This window comes from Aquila chrysaetos, chromosome 5 (genome assembly GCF_900496995.4).
Source record: "Aquila chrysaetos chrysaetos chromosome 5, bAquChr1.4, whole genome shotgun sequence".
NCBI lineage: Eukaryota > Metazoa > Chordata > Aves > Accipitriformes > Accipitridae > Aquila > Aquila chrysaetos.
Window position 1 is genome coordinate 54241020 of NC_044008.1, and position 16704 is coordinate 54257723.

At 45.0% G+C, this 16704-nt stretch overlaps 1 protein-coding gene across 1 annotated transcript in view; it reads right to left on the reverse strand.

The window, feature by feature from the left end:
- The window catches only part of LOC121232400 (A-kinase anchor protein 13-like), a 131295-nt gene extending 115237 nt beyond the window's left edge, over positions 1-16058 (reverse strand). Inside the window, exon 1 of the mRNA XM_041123583.1 lies at positions 15876-16058. The gene's annotated coding sequence lies outside the window, so the exon portion shown is untranslated. The remainder of the gene's footprint in view (positions 1-15875) is intronic.
- Positions 16059-16704: the final 646 nt, after the last annotated feature.

Genomic DNA, 16704 nt, shown 5'->3' on the forward strand with positions numbered 1-16704 from the left:
ATACCAGCCCACATCGGCTGGCACACAAGTATTTTTGCTATGCTCCCCAAAGCTTCGGAACCAAACTCAACTGACAATATCACTCAGTTATAAACTTTCATACTAAGTTTACATACAGCACAGCAATTTTTTGCATACCTGCTCCCTGCATACATACCAATTTTTTTTTCCAAACCTCAGAGCCCGCTTGGAATAACGACCACTGGAGGAAAAGCAGGGGACTTCAAAGAGATAACAGGAGTGGTACTCCACTTCTCCACTACATGCATCCTCTCACCACCTCCTTCCTTTCCCTTCTCCCCATCCCTTTTTCTTCCACATCACAGGCTGCTCTTGGTAGTTCAGCTCGATGAATGTGAGCCAAGATTTCCTCTCAAAATAACTACTCCAAGACCATTTCAGCTATGAGCATCACCCACAGAAACATTCCCATTTGCATATCGTCCTCTCTCCTGCATCGGTCTGCTCCCCAATAAACACACTGACTGCTGATACAAGGTCATAAAGTTGTGGGGAAAAAAACCAAAAACAAAACCAAAAAAACCAGGATACCCTCCCACTGCATCCAGCCATGCTCCCAGAGCAAGGGCAGGATGAGTGAGTCTCCCAGTATAGCTGGTTTCAAGCATTTCTGACAGCATTACTTTAACAACAGTATTTCATTTCCTTCAGCCATCTCATTGAGAGTGCTCAAGTATTAATGAAGTGTTTTAACACTCTCACTGTCTGGAGGAGACACGGGGTGTCACCTAAGCAGCTGCTCAAGGGTGAACACATAGCTGCTCCATTCACCAACACAACCAAGGAAAGGATTTTTGCACCACACGAGCTAAGGAGAGGTTTAGGGGTGAGAAGCATGAGCCAAAACTACCACATTAACAAATACCACCAAGCCCTGGGACAACAGTGGGAGCCTTCCCTGAGCAGAACCTGCAGCACATCAATCTAAGACCACCATAAGCCACCGCCCCCTCCCCACAAAAAAAAACCCAAAAACCACTGAAGGAAGGTATCTTGCCATTTCTGAAGAAATCACGATTCAGATGGTTTTGTTTTGCTGTTACAAAGCCAAGCGACAGCAGCAGTGCCATCAGCAATGCACCTCCCGAAACCTTTTTTTTTTTTTTTAAACCCTTAAATTCAACTTTGCTGCTGTGCCTTCCTTCAAACCTACACCCTACCTCCCCATCTGCATGTTCTTACAAATCTACTTGCAACATTGGTTTTCCTGACTATGGGTAAGACAAAACACCTGCATCACTGCAAATGTAATTATGGCAAAATACCACGGCTATTTGTAGACTTCCTGTTCATCAAATAATATTAGCGTACTTTTGCCCTGAGCAATTATTTACAGGGCTGGAAATCCTGAAGAGACACTAGAGATAGCAGAAACAAGCCCCCTCCATTATGCAATGATGCTTTGTATTAGCTTTTGGGATGACTCAGAGGGGAAAACAAAATCATCAAAATAATTCTTTATAACTCTGTCCAATGAAAAGGAGAAAAAAAATTTAGTTCAGTTAAAACTCTGCATTAGCTTACTCCAGTCGAGACAAGGGGGCATTTTACACTTCCACTGAATTGGCAGCTCAAATTCAACTTCAGGCTCCAATGCAGGCTTTAAGTCAAATTCCTAAGCAGAGCAAAACCCTTATTAGCCTGTCTTCACTGTAATTTTAATCTTAGTTAATTCTGAGTATGTAATTTATGTTAGGAATAACCCACTTTTTTCCAGAACTGGATATATTGCATGCAGAATTATTCCCTGGCTAGCACAGTTAAAGTTTCCCTTAGAGAAATATTTTTTCAGATATAGATAGCAAAAGAAAAATCACTGAAAGCTTTAAAAACATGCAAAAGCATTTTCATAAATGCATCACAGCCAGTTGTATTAATGCACCTAATATGTCTCTAACCCACCAAAACCTGGCCATACAGTCTCGCTTTAAACCAATGCTATGTACTAGAGAGATTTTTGATCTGTTTAAAAACTGACATTTCTCTTTCACCACACACACAAGGGGAGGGAGAAGACAGGAAAATGGTTGATATTTCTACCGTTTCTAAAGGAACAAAAGCATCCCATTCCCTCTCCCCTCCATTTTTGCCAATTTATGATTAAAATTGCAAGCAGAAAAGTAAAAAGAAAACATCTCATTTTCACGTCCCACTAATGTGACAAAATTCATAACAATTTCTCTAGTTTAAATGAAAAAGATTTTAAAGCATTGTCTAAAGTTTACGAAGTCTGCTTAAAGTCAAAATTGTCAATGCTGCTGCTACACAACACTCATCCATGTCGGCACAAGCAGTATTTACATCCTGTAGCCAACGTAAAGCTCTGAAGCTCAGGTTACTATCTCTCCCAATCGTAAAATGTTCATTACGTATTTCCTGCATTATTTGCATGGTTTCTTAGGGTTTGGGGTTTTGTTTGGGTTGGGTTTTGGGGGGGGGGGGTTGTTTGTTTTAAATGCCTAAATAGTAGAAAGCTACTGAGATCTCCCACTCAAGCTCAAGAAAAAACACCAAGTGAATAATCAGGGTGGTTTCCTACCCTCCTTTCTGCACTTGCTGCTGCAGTTGTGTGTCATTCCCCTTGCTCCAACTCCTCTTTAAGAGGCCGTTTCATGTAACAGCAGTTCAACTCTTTATCACCTATCTCCAAGCCTGCAAACGAACACATCCTTTAAAGTGAAGCTTACACCCTGCCACAGCCTATTTGTATAATCTGAATAGGAGACACAGGGAATAGTTATGCATTTGCCATGCGAGGGGTTGCGATTTGAGAGTGAAATCCAAGTGAGATGCATGGACCAGTAGAAGAGCCGGACTCTGCCAAGAGCACAAGATCAGGTCTATCCTGCATCGGGTCTTGCAGCCGAAGGCTGGCACAAGAACACCAGATATTTTAATGACTTGCACTAGAACCCTTACAAAATTAATTACACATTTTTAGCCTCTAGATTTTCCTCCATTTTGTGTGGTGTACACACTCAAAAGTTAATAAGAGGGTTTCCAGGACTCAGCAGCACGTATGGCCCCGCACTGAGCCATGCTTAAAGCGGGCAGCTGTGCAAGGGAATCAAACCAGAGAGGACATGGACAGATGTTTCCATTCACAAACAGTGCCAAGGAGCCGGGAATGCCGAGTTCGCTACCTTGGCGTTATTTGCATTTCACAACATCCAGTAATAACCATGCCACAAGCAGTTTAAAAAAGGAAAATAGAGCACAGCGGAGGAGCATTTCACCACCGCCTTTGTTAAGAGGGCAAAAACGAAAAGCTTTTTTTATTCCAATTCTGAAACTTTGCCTTGTTTCATCTTGCTCACTGTCATCCAAACAGGAGACCAGCATCCCAAGCCTTGTCTGTGTGCAGGACAGCCTTGAGCTAATTACCTGCTACTGCCATTTTGCAAGAGGGGTGCACATATGCTTGCTTTTGGGGCATCAGGGATGAATAACTGGGCGGTCCCTGAACCACCTGAACTTTCTTCTTCTGTTTTCCAGAATAAACTGATTTTTAATCTAGCACAGAGGACAGCTGCTCCTTTAGCAACTGTGCCACAAACCAAACGCTCCGAAGACCAAACCTGGTGCTCTTGGCTTAAAAAAATATCCTTACAAATGGTTGGGAGGGGGCGTTTCAGAGGCTTTCATCCAAACCTCAATCCTGAGGCCTAACAGGTTTGAGAATTAGCTGCCAGATCCAGTCTGGCGACTAGAACAGCTACTCCAAGAGCTGTCCCATCCACCCAAACACACTGGAGCGTTATACACAGACCACATGCGACGACGCACTCCACCTGTCCCAAGGTGTTCCCTGCGGCAAGAGATAGGAAGGGTGATGGGAAAAGCATTTTTTCACACCAGCTTTAAAATCCACAGAGTCCTTTCTGAGCCCACATCAGAGGTATAGAGAAAAAAAAAAGTCAATACAACCCATTTCTATTAAACTCAGTACTTGCTTGAGCTTTTAAAGGGGTTCTGTACTTCAAATACTTAAGCTACACATGCTGTATCATATTTCTTTTAAAGTGTCATGCTGGTGAACATTGCCCAGACAGGGCAACTTTACTGCAAGTGAGTGCAAGGCTCCCCTCCCACCATCACCACAACGGGACAGATTCCTTCCCAAAGTAAACTAGACACTAATGCTATTTATGGATCCCGTTGCAGAACCAGACAGGCTTCCTAGCCACTATTCATCAACGTGCAAATAGGTTTTATTTCACAGCAGGAAGAACAGATTTAAAAGAAACAAAAAAGTCCTAAAGTTCTGCCTTACTTCTTAAAAGGTATATTTGAAGAGCAGGCGAAAAATCAACATAGAACAGTAATACCTGCAAGTAAAGGGTCATCAAAACTTCTTTAGAGACCACATTGTTTTTAATAAAAAATTGACAACTTCAAGTTAGTTCCTAAAGGATTATTAGAGGAAACCAAATATCCATGGAAAAAAAGGCCAGCTGATGTACCAAGTGACAGACCTCCAGAAGATCACCAGCTCCATCACTCCCCCACACCCAGAAGAAAGGCAGGAACATAACCGTGAAATCTTCCTTACTTTGCAGAAAAAAAGACGACATCAGCTTCCAGGGAGACATAGCTGGACAACATTCACCAGCACTACTTTTAAACATTAACACTGCAAAGTCCACTGACTTGCCCTGCTAACTCTTTGGGGTTTTAGTGGAAAGTACAACTTTGTTCTTACAAGCATTTTCATAGAAGCACCTTTGCATTTAAAATGCCAACTGTAAATGCATCTGCTATTCAGATAAATCACCCACAAGCACATAATTTGATATGCAAGAAGTTTACAAAGCTCTCAAAGAGCCCAAGGACATTTGGAAGGAAGATGCAAGTTTAGAATGAGTCTCAGCATATCATCAGCAAAAAACAATTCTATTCTTAGATATCTCCCTTTGGTGTTTCCTATAATCTTCCTTTTTTTTTTTTCTCCTACTCCTTTGAGAAAGTAAGTTGTTTGGTTCTTGGAAAAAAAAGGAAGAACCTGTTCTGCAAGGCATATGAACAAAGCAGTATCTTCCAAAAAAAGAAAAGCTCATTCAGAAGTATGTAAATATTAGGGCTGGTAACACAAACAATAAAACCACAGGAAACACAAGAAATTAAGAACAGATCAGGACTTAGTCGATTTCCTGGCTGCTGGATATATAAGCACTTTTCTGGGCTGGACGTATCAGACAAGATTTATTTTCTGAATAACAGACACTGTGGAGTTGACACAGATAATTTAAAGAGGTAAACAAAACTCAAAGTCTGTTCTGATCCTGCCTGTGCTCCTTAGCAGGCAAGGACAGTGACCAAGGCAACTACACCCAGGATGTGGCACATGACGGCACCAGGGGTTCAGCATCCTACACTAAGAAAGTTTGCTAACTTCAAGGAGAAGTTAGCAAACAGGATTACTCCTTTATTTTCACAGTATGCTGCTTACTGCCCAGGACATCCAAAAGTTTGGTCTTGAATGAGGCATGGCTTGGTAACGCTGAGGCTGAGCAAGAAGCAGAGGTGACAATTAGTTCCCAACATGCAGGGTGGTCCATGCCATCACCACCCCACAACTCTCCCTGGCTGGAAGGCACAATCCCAGAGCTCCTCAGTGCATTCCCCAGCTCGGGCGTATTCCCAAATTCCACATCGCTGCTAGGCTCTCATCTAGCAGCATCCCAACAGCTCTTTCTCTCCTCTCCATCATGGGAATTTTTTTTTTTTTTTTTTTTTTTTTTTTTTTTGCCACCTGCCCAGAAGCAACATGGTCCCAACTAGACAGAGTTTTACATCTCTTGTGCAGGAGTTCAAAAAGCCGCTCTGCTGAGCATCACAGCCACATTAACACAACCCTGCTGCAACAGCTCCCCGGTCCTCATTCCGACCTCCATGAAACTCTAAACCAAGTCTTGTTCTTCATCCTCAAGTTATCCAGTGGCTCAGATCCAGCTTATCCAAGAGTCAAAAGAATCCCCACAAAGAAAACAATTTATCTCCTTCAATGCAAACTACCAAGTGATGTAGCATTCCCAAAGACAAAATTTAACAAGACTTAAAGCATGCTTCCTCCAAAATGGCTGAAGTTTCTCTTGGCACTGAAACATCACAAGCCCAAGGCATAAATACACACAGGTATTTATGCAAACTGTATTATTCTTTTGTAATTAATATCAGAAGTACTGACCAGACTAGGTTTTTAGGAAAAACTGGCAAAGATTTTACAAATTAGATGCTGGAGTGGGGAAAAAAAATGAAGACTCTTCTAAGCAGAGCATTAAAAAACTTTGAGTTTACACTCACTTGATATCTAAAAATGATAAAAAGTATCTCAAATGCTCAATCTTTTTATATAATGCAATTGTACAGGAACCATATGATTGCCACTTATCTGCTATCTTATAGTATTAATTGACATAGCAGAGGGGACGGGTCACGCAAGCAATCCAGTAAAGAAAGGCTACAAAAAGCACACTCATGTTTTGTAGTTTCAGGAAGATGTATACATTTTCAAACACTTTCTTTGCTACAAGTCCTCCATCCTCCTTAAATAGTTTTGAATTTTCATTTCAAAACTTGCTCTCCACTTACTGAAATGTTTTCCTTTTATACGCCCACTGTAAGCTGTTGCTGGGATAGGATCTCTTATTAGTCTCGAACAGCCCAATGACTTCTGAACTTTGAGATTATAAAGAAAGTTAGTTCCTGAACACTCACATGCAAGTCGATTGGCTAAGAAAAAGCAGCACAAAGTCCTGCCAAAATCCTGGCTAATCTGATAAAGGAAAAACCAGGGAGGTCTAAGCACTAAACCCCATAGTTTGAACAGAGCCAATTCCAGCTGCAGAAGGAAGCACATCACATTTAGCAGGGTACCTCTTCTTCAGATATGACATCTGAAGAGACAACATTTTACCACCTTAAAGGTACTGCCCACAAGTAAATTTAAATTCCCAAAATACAGGAAAACATGGGACTCAGGTGACTGTATACAGATCAATAAATGCTGCTTGTAACCTGACTGGAAGGAGGGAGAAACAAATTAATGAGACATACATGACATGCAGCCAGTTACTACGTAAGTACTTCTTTAATTTTCCCACTTTCAATGCACTTCACAAACAATTAATCCTCTTAACATCCATGCAAGCATATTTATTATCCACAGTTTTAGCTTGTAAGCTCTTCAAGCAATAAGCTAGTTCTTTTTCTAGCTTAATACATGGCTCATGAAAATGACTGAGGCCGTTTTCACTGCGAGACAGCTGCCAAGAAATCAGCTCCCACCACTCCACTCCCCTCCAGCATCTTACAAAGGAGACAAGCAAGAAACCTACCCAAGAACATACTTTTAACCTAGTTAAAAGCACTTTTAACCTAGTTAAGTGCTCAAATCTCAGCCTCCATGCTACATGCACCCTTCTTCAGGCTACACTACCAAAAGACTCAGTCAAAAATAAATTAGTAGCCCTGGCCAGAGTGGAAAAGTAGCTCCAGATTTTGGAGACTCCCAAGCCCCCATTGCACAAGCAGATTCACACTCCCGTGCCCAAGTCAGCAGAACTCCGTGGAGCCACCAGTACACAAACACAGCCACACGGCAGGTACCAATATAACCCCCAGCATCCTCTCACGACAGACCTGAAGACAACATATATTTATTTTCCTGTTGGCAACCACAGTACTTAATATAGAAAAACCTGCAGTTAACAGAAACATTTGCAGCAACGTTTTGCCTTGCATCACACAAAAGTGTAAAGAGTCACCTGGACCTTGTGAAATGAATGTTCATTACACGAAACTTCCTTTTACGACAGTACATGTAAAAGGGATTTAGTCTTTACTTCTCTACTCAGCTGAGACAATCTACCTTCTCTGCAGCTGCTAAGAGAAGAGAAACTATAAACATTTACATTTAATGCAACAAAAGGTTTGCTCACCACCTCTTGTGCTCCACTGTGTTCTTAGACGATGATCACTCATCATAAAAATGGGTGGAGAGGCTGCAAACCACGCAGCAATGGAAAAACTGACTCCCATGTTCAAGAGAAGCTCCTGAACAGGCTGGAAACCTCACTGAAATGAAGTGCTGTCATTACTCCCAGGATGGGAAGTCTTTTGGCTATGGATGCAAACACATCTGCTACATAGCACGTGAACTAGCGTGTTTTACTTTAATTTCCAGAATCATCCTCTGCACCAACTCAGACCTTCAGATCAGACTACGGAAACTGTTTTACTCTAGGTCACAAGTAAACTCGTTCATCTCCAGTTTGGTTTTAAAACAATTAAAAACCAGCACTCCCCATGCCGTCAGTACCGCAGCCTTGTTACCGCAGTGAAAGGTTTACGGTAGCAGGGAACAAAAGAACAACAAAATTCATCATGTAACATCAGAGGTACCTCACGTAAGCCTCACTCCTCAGCTGACTCATTACATGATATTAACTCAAAAAAAAAAAAAGGGCAAGTCCCAGTTTTGCTGCCATCTTACTTGTGGGTTCGGCAATCAGCAAGTGTGCTGTGCTATGCACAAGCTCATGTGCCAGAAGAACTTGCTTTGTATATGGGTCAAATCTGGCCATCCTGTCTCCCCTTCCCCCCCAAAAAATAAATCACTTCCCCCCTTCCTTTAACACCTGCTTCCTCCATCCGAGCATTCATTGTCCCACCACTGTTATGGGACTGAAGGCTTCAGCATCCCAGAGGAAACTCAGGAGGGAAACCAGTGTATAAAGCGACCAAGACTCTCATTTGCTTCAGCAATCTCATGCCTCAGCATCCCCTATTTTCCCTCTCTTCCTATTGACAGCAACTTCCAAGATTCAGCCGGGTATTGAGTGCCGCACGTGCCAGGAAGCCAAAAGTGCCACACATCCTGGTATTGAACCCCACCATGCCCACGGACACTAGTGTGGACCATTTGCCTTGCTCTTGCACGTCCCCGAGGACCCACAACCAACGTTGTGGGGAAGGAAATGAAGCCGGATAGACCATGGCCTGACCCAGCACACCTTTTTGTATGGTCACACCGAAGGGAAGGACCTCACACAAGCAGCAGCTCCATGCTCCCCTAAAATGCAGCAGGAGCAGAGCAACGTCCCTCCCGCAGCCCCAGATCAGGGACATGGTGAAAGGAGTCTTTGGACAAACTCATTCTCGGCATCAACTTCCATTAGGAGGTTTTTATCTTCTGCAGGAGGTCACTGTGCAGATTCACACACATCCCCCGCTTCGGTCTTCCCTAAACTGAAAACAGGGATACCTGCAAGAACACGACGAGTGGGCCAGCATCCGTGTGTGACACATGCCAGGTGTGTTAATCCATGGAAAAAGAAAGGGTGAGTCAGTAGTTTGAGTCTGAAGACAGTCCGGTTTAGAACAGCTGCTCCATGCCAAAAACCTTGTTTGTAATGGTTTTATTAACTGCAGCATTCAGACTTACCGAGCAGTTACACCACTGGGGGCAGAGACACATTGGGAAAGAGATTTACTTTCCCAAGTAACTTTGCCAGAAATATCAGATACAATTTAGATGAAGCTACAGAATACGTCACAGGTTTTAACATAGCTTACTGCTCCAATTTGCATTAGTCATGGGTGATAAAAACCACAGGGGATTCAAACATGACACATCGTGTAGTTTCTCTCAACAAAGTTTTGAACATCATCATCAAATGACATACACCCTTCTGCTTTAAGATGACCACCTTAAATCATGCTCATGGAGAGTAAGTCTCACCAACATTCAGCCTCGTATTTAAATAAGTAATTCATCACTTATTTTCCTTCCCACTTGGAAATAAAACCTGAAGTAGCTGCTACAGAAGAAAATCCTTAAATCCTTCCTTCTACACTGGATCAGGCTAATCTCAGCAGTGCTGTCACACTGTAAATAACATCTTACATTAAACAACAATTTGGGTAGATCTCTCACCATGTATTTTGCAAATGTAATGTTAAGTTAAAAACAGTTCAGCAAAAAGACCGAAGGGTAATGATTTCTGTGAAAGGTAGACTAGCCACCTGAATGAAGTCAAAAAAATACACCAACAGAGACAAGAAGCAGTCAAAAGCTACTCTGGCAAATGCTCAACATTTTGCATAGTCTATCATAAAATTTCACAAGTGCTTGAGACTAAGATGCAATGGATCAGTTGCAACTACCTGTGCTCATACACTTTAATAGTATCTCAGAAGTGCAACTATGCAGAATCCAACTCACTGATACAAGCGATCAGGCGCCATCCCACGATTTCCAAGGAAACCAAACAGTGACCTCATGCAAGGATCAAACATACAAGAAAACTGTGACAGTTCACTTGCCACATCTACTGATTAAAAAATTATCACCAGTTTTGGAAAGACAAGGGAGCAGCCAGATGGGAAAATAATTTATTATGAACAACTTATGGAATCGCTGAAAAAAAATTTTTGAATGAAGAGCTTGGATCATTCTAAAGAAATGTAAAAGTGAATTCCTGGTCCTTATGAAGGGGAAAGAGATTCAAAGAAAATACAAGTGGTCAAGAAGGATTAACTTTGTCAAATGAACCCCTGCTACAGAATTACAAGTCAACCTGTGAAACAGCACCATTCTGGATGCTGCAGCCAAGGCCAAAAATCAAGGTCCTCTATGAACTGTGGAAGCCCATAAGGTCCACACCACCAGCAATCAGCCCTCATAGCAGCAAGAAACCCTGCAGGAGGCTGCCCAGAGGCACCAAACCCAACCTCGCACACAAAACATGGAACATACTGTATTTCAAGCCCTCAACACAAGTGCTGTAGGAGGTGCTGACAGTAGCTTGAGGGGTATTTTTTCCTTACGCTCACTCCAATCCAATTCACAATATCTGAGAACTTCCCAATGCACCTTTGTTACAATTCAGCATTTGGACTGTGAGAACTACATCGCTACACCAGCAAGGAATTTAGCTTTTTCTCCCTCATAATAAAAGTCACCCAATAAACTCTTCAGCATCTGATTTTTAGGGGTTTTTTTAAATATATTTAAAACAGTCTTGTTAGACTGCCTGACCATGTCACAACATGCGATCCATTACAACTACAACAGAATTAAAGCTTACTTTTTGCAAGATATCATATTGCATACTTTTTAAGGACTGTCGACTACTTAAAAATATTTGTGATTACTGTACTTTCTTACCCTGTTCCTCAACAACTGAGAAGCGTACCTAAAATGGTTATAAAGAAAATTTTAAAAAATTATAAAAATGGCAGTGCTTATTTTTGCAGAGAAGATATATCTTCACTCCAGAAGAAATAATTGCAGTCTTAGGGAGCTTAACAGGAAACACTTTGACTTCTAACTCACTGGCTTATCTTAGAAACACATCTATCTCCCTTGTCGTCTTCACATGCTATAAAACAGGGATGGGCACCACAGTCCAATGTCGTCTTTGCAATCGGAAAAGCACTTCCAAGGGTGTAGCTCCAGGAGCACTTCTCCTGGTGGAAGCACCGGAGCCTTTGCCACAGCAGCTGCTCGTGAGACCGCAAAGGGTCACGAGTCAGGGAACTGACGCAGGTGAAGAATGAACTTTTTTGCTGAACTGATCCAAGGTATGAAACGTACGGGAAAAAAAAAACCAAACAAACGTATTCCTAACTGGAATCCATTTCCCAGTCTGACTCGCTGAACGGACCCACAAATCCCAGCATGGTCCGACTGGGGAACCAGAAGAGGCTGCTTACGCCTACACCAACACACAAAAGAGATCATAAAATTACAGTTCCGAGTTTAGGATAACACTGAAAAAGTTTTACCTATTGCATGCTTCCACCAGCAGTCTCTGGAAGGGCATTAAACTGTTTACAGGATTTGTGGCGTCGCATCGTATTTGTCACGTAGACATCAACAGAGGAGTCGCCCTGTTTCCGTGACAAAGGGCCATAAATATATAGGGATATATCTTTTTGAAAAAGATCTGTATAGCTTGACTGCAGCAACAAGTTCCCAGCATAGCTGCTTTCCCTGGAGCACTGCCATCATGTTTTCTTATCACTAACCAAAGTAACTAACCAGCTAACTCCCAGCGATGTGCTTTGCCTTCTAGATCCACATAAAGGTCATTTGCAAGGCAGAAAGGCAGGTTTAAATAAATAAATAAATAAAAAGACAACATTATGCCACATCCACAGCTTTGTTTCCAAAAGTAACTAAGAAATGCAATGCCAGGCTGCAACACCAGGACTGAAGTGTTTGACTGTTCGGTAAGTACAAGGAGTGGCCCATTCCCTCCCCACAGCAAGATTGTTGACAGCTGGTTTAGAGGAGAAAAAAAGTGAAGCATGACTAAGGTATTCATAAAAATCTCATTGCATCTAACACCCTAACAACAAGTTTTGAATTAGAAAAAGTGCAGTGCTTCCTGGAAATGACTGTTCAGGTGGTACACGCCAGCCCTGAACCAGGCTCCCAGCTGGATTATATCCCCCCTGGCAAACCCCATAGCAGCAAAGCAGAACTGTATCTACACCCAAAGCTATCAGCTGCTTCAGAAGTCACTCATTACCTTTATCTATCCTACAGCTGATCAATGCAAGCAAGCAAACACATGAGCACTTGGCACCAAGCAGCACCCACTAATCACAAGCTGCAGGCTGCAAGGTGCTTCCCACCCCAGCTTTCCACATCCAGCCTTTTGTGTGCCTGCAAATGGGATGCTGCTTACGTTATCCTCCGGCTGGAAACCACACCAACCGCCAACTCCCTGTCCAGGAGGCTGGTAAAACACGGGGCCACGATCACTGAGGGAGGGCATATTGTGCCCTTCTGGCCTCCTGGACTATCGAGCCTTTCGCTCAAGTTTTTAACTTCTTAGCACTGCCTTCCATTGGTAGAGCAAAACCAAAACCAAATAGTTCCTCCATACTAATCAGCTATGTGGTTTAGTTTACTTCAGGTTATTTATCGCCCATGTGGGAAACCCCTATAGAAATAACATTTAATAGCACTCAAGTAGATTGCAGAGATAACCAGCTACAGTAAGAAGTAGAAAAGCTTCCAAGCTGCTTCAAGGACTGTTTTATAGGCACGTGGATCACCACCAAATACCAGGCAGCGAAAACCAATATGTTGGCATCCTGGAAACAAAGTGGAAAAGAAATAGGTACAGCAGGCATGACAACACCTACTAATGATTTTTTTGTTAGGTAGCTATCTGTTAAAACTTATTATGCCAGCAGAAAATTACATGAAAGCACCCGCTACCTTTATAACACAGGAGTGTGTGCATACCACCAATAAACCTACCAATGTTTTTTTCCTCTAGTATAATTTATTGACCACTGCCTTAATTCATACTTTGGAAAGAATAACCAAATTCTTTTAATGGTACTTAATCCTCCTCTTAGCACAGGAGTGTAACCTAGACCAGAACATAGCTTACTCAGGAGTATATCCTGCTAAGAGATTAGTAGCGAGTTCTTCATAAGCCTGAGTCTCAAATCTTCCCTATATAGGCTGTGTTTAAAAACATCCCCCATCGGACAGTACCTGGCAGAGCTCTGTTTCTATGAGAAGCTCTGACTTCTTAACTGCATTTTCCTCCTTTGATGTTGTGAAGCTGTAAATCAGGAACATCAAGCTCCTGCCTTTCTCTCTGGCTGCAGTCCCCGGACGGACTCTGCTACTTCGAACACGCCATGTCCTCACCTCTCAGGCTATGCCAGCCATCCCTTGACCGCCGGAGCCTGGCAGGAGATGCAGGCTGGAACGCTGTCATGCAATACGGCACATCCACGCTACCTGCAGGAGACTCGTCATTCAGGCTACCTACAAAACCTGTCTGCCTTGCAGAACTCAACATCCATGCCCTTCTAGCAACAGCCCCAGGCTAGCCTGTCTGCCCAGCACCGGGCAGCGCTGGAAGGACAGACAGGAGACGTATTAGGCTCTACCCATGAACACGAAAGATCGGTACACGCTTGAACTCATGCCAAGGGACAACACATGCCCAGATGATCCTCACCTTGCCTAACGCACCCTTACCCTGCTATCAGGCTTGTTAAAAAAAAAAAAAAAAAAAAAAAAAAACCAAGCAAACAAACAACAAAAAAACCCCACAACCCCAACTGTCCAAGCAAGATATTGTCACCATGGAAGGTGACAGGCTGGACCAGAGCGGCCCAAAGCACAGCAAGCTCCTTCTGAGCGAACGCTCCTCTAGTACAGACAGCAGCTTCTATTCACAGGCACGGATGTTATGAGGTTAACATCAATCTACTCCCACTACTAAAGTATCTGTGTATAAAAATACACCTCCTCTAACACAGTAGTAAATGAATCATTAGTACCTTACCTTTAAGGAACTATGTGGAACTTGGTTCACCTTTGCAATTCCACAATAGCACGGCAAGGGCGTGCAAAACATGAAACACACACCTGGCAAGGGACTGATTTTAAGCCGAAGAGAGTTACCACAAACGGAAATAATGTAGCTTGGCCCTTTAAAACTGATTAGATTACATTAGCCAAAACTCCCAGCACACAAGACATTCATGGATCTCAGACCAACTGTCTAAACTCAGCTCTGAAGCTACGTGCTTTACATATTTCTACTGCATCGCATATCTCCATGAGTACCTAAAGTTTTACGGCTGGCCAAGATTACAGAGAACACCACAGCGACCAACTGTCCCACAGAAGTACAGCATTTCTAATCCATTTATCAAGTCCATATCTGGTCATAGACAACAGAATCGGTACAGTACACTCTTAAAAAAAAACAAAAAAAAACCAAACACACACTTTTGAAACTCACTTTTTCTCACTTCTGAGCTCCAGCTAACGTGAAGCCCCATACAGGACACTGGAGCAGAACCAATTCCAGAGGTCAGCAAAATTGATCCCTACTAATCCCAACTCCTTTACATGACTTGCAGGGATAACACAGTCACAGAAGGTGGATTAATAAACCCCAACAATTTACAGGTTAAGAAACAACTACCCTTTCACAATCCTCGTCCAGAAGAAACTCCTGCATTTGCTTCAAAAGAAGAGTGTCTCCGCTCGAGAAGGAAAAAAAAAAAAAAAAAACCAAAAAAACTTTCAAGCAACAGAGTGAATGCATAAAACAGGCCCCACGGCAACGACCCTCTGAGTAACTTCAAAGACCCACTCGGCCCCAAAGGTGAGAAAACCCAACACCGGCCTGTTGCTTCGGAGACTCTGATATAAAGCCCAGATTACTTTCCTTGCAATAAACCGAGATACAAAGTTGCGTCAGCGAGGCTGGAGGTTTGGGGTGGTTGTGTTGGGTTTTTTTTTTTCAGATCAGGACATCAATAACTGCAATAGCGCGGAAGCGGAGGGAGGCCGGGGCCCGGGCTAGGCGGGGGGTGTCTGTGCCGGGGGGAGGGCGTGTGCCCGGGCGCACACTCGGGGCACGCTCCGCGCCCGCCACCCCCCCGGGAGCGGGGCCGCCACCCCCGCGCCGGCAGCCGGGGGACCGCGCCCGGCCACGGCCCCGGCCCCGGCCACGGCCCCGGCCCCGCAGACAATAGCGGCGGGGAGCAGCCGCGCGAGAAAACACGTAAAATCAACGGAAAAAGCCAAATAATAATCACAAAACGAAAGGGGATAAAGACACGCGAAGGAGAGGGGCCGCCCGGAGCGGCTCCCCGCGAAGTTGCGCGGAAAAAAAAAAACCCCGAGGAAGAGGAGGAGGAGGAGGAAGGGCGGGGGAAGCGTGCGAGGACGCGGGAAGGGGCGGGGGGCGCCCGCAGCCCCCTCCCCGAGGGAACGACCCCCCCCCTCCGCCCCCTCCAGGGGCCTCCCCAAACTTTCCCCCCCACCCTTTCGCCCAACTCCGGCGGGGCAGACTCACCGCGGGGGCCCGGCGGGCGGCTTCGCCCCTGGCAGCGGGGCCGGGAGGGAAGGGAAGGGAGAGGGAAGGGGACGGGGAGGGGGGGAAAGAGGCGGCCGGGCCGGGTGCTCTCCGCCCGGGGAGGCGGGCAGGAAGGAGGGCCGGGGGCTGCGGGCTTGCAACCTGAGCAGCGCTGCCGCCGTGCCCGCCCCCGCGCCGCGCCGCCAGCCCGCATGCGCCGCCGCCGCCGCGCCGCGCGGAGCGGGGCCGCCCCGGGGGAGGGGGAGTCGCGGGGCGGAGGGTGGCAGCGCCGGGAGCGCGGTTCGGCGACGGGGTTCCGCTGCGCTTCCCCCGACTCCCGGCGAGGGCACGGGCCGGCCGGGAGAGGGCCGGGAGCCCCGCTCCGGGCGAGTGCGGGCTCCTCACCTGCCGGCCTGTCACCTGGCCGCCGCTCCAGCCCGTTTGCCCTTCGCCGCTTGGCTCGGCTGCCGGGGGAGATGCGCCCGCTTGAGCGTAATGTTGTGCTGCTGGGGTGAAAGGACACAGGCGACTTTTTGTGCTGCGGGTTTATTTTTGTTCGAGGGGGACGTTTCCTTCCCACGCGCTGAACTTCAGCTTTGAGGGCCTGTTTTGCTTGGGGTTGCCCTTCTCGCGTTCCTGCCTCCAGCAGTTGTAAAGCCTCTTCTGGTGCTGAGAGCACAAACCGTCCAGCCCTGAACGTGATCTGCTGCACATCTGTACCTATCACGGTTTAGCAGCTCAGCTTGAGCCCCACCAAGCCAGCCCACGGCCTTCTCCTGCTCCTCACCATCTTTCCCCGGTTCTTCTACGGTTATGGAAGGTGTGTGCG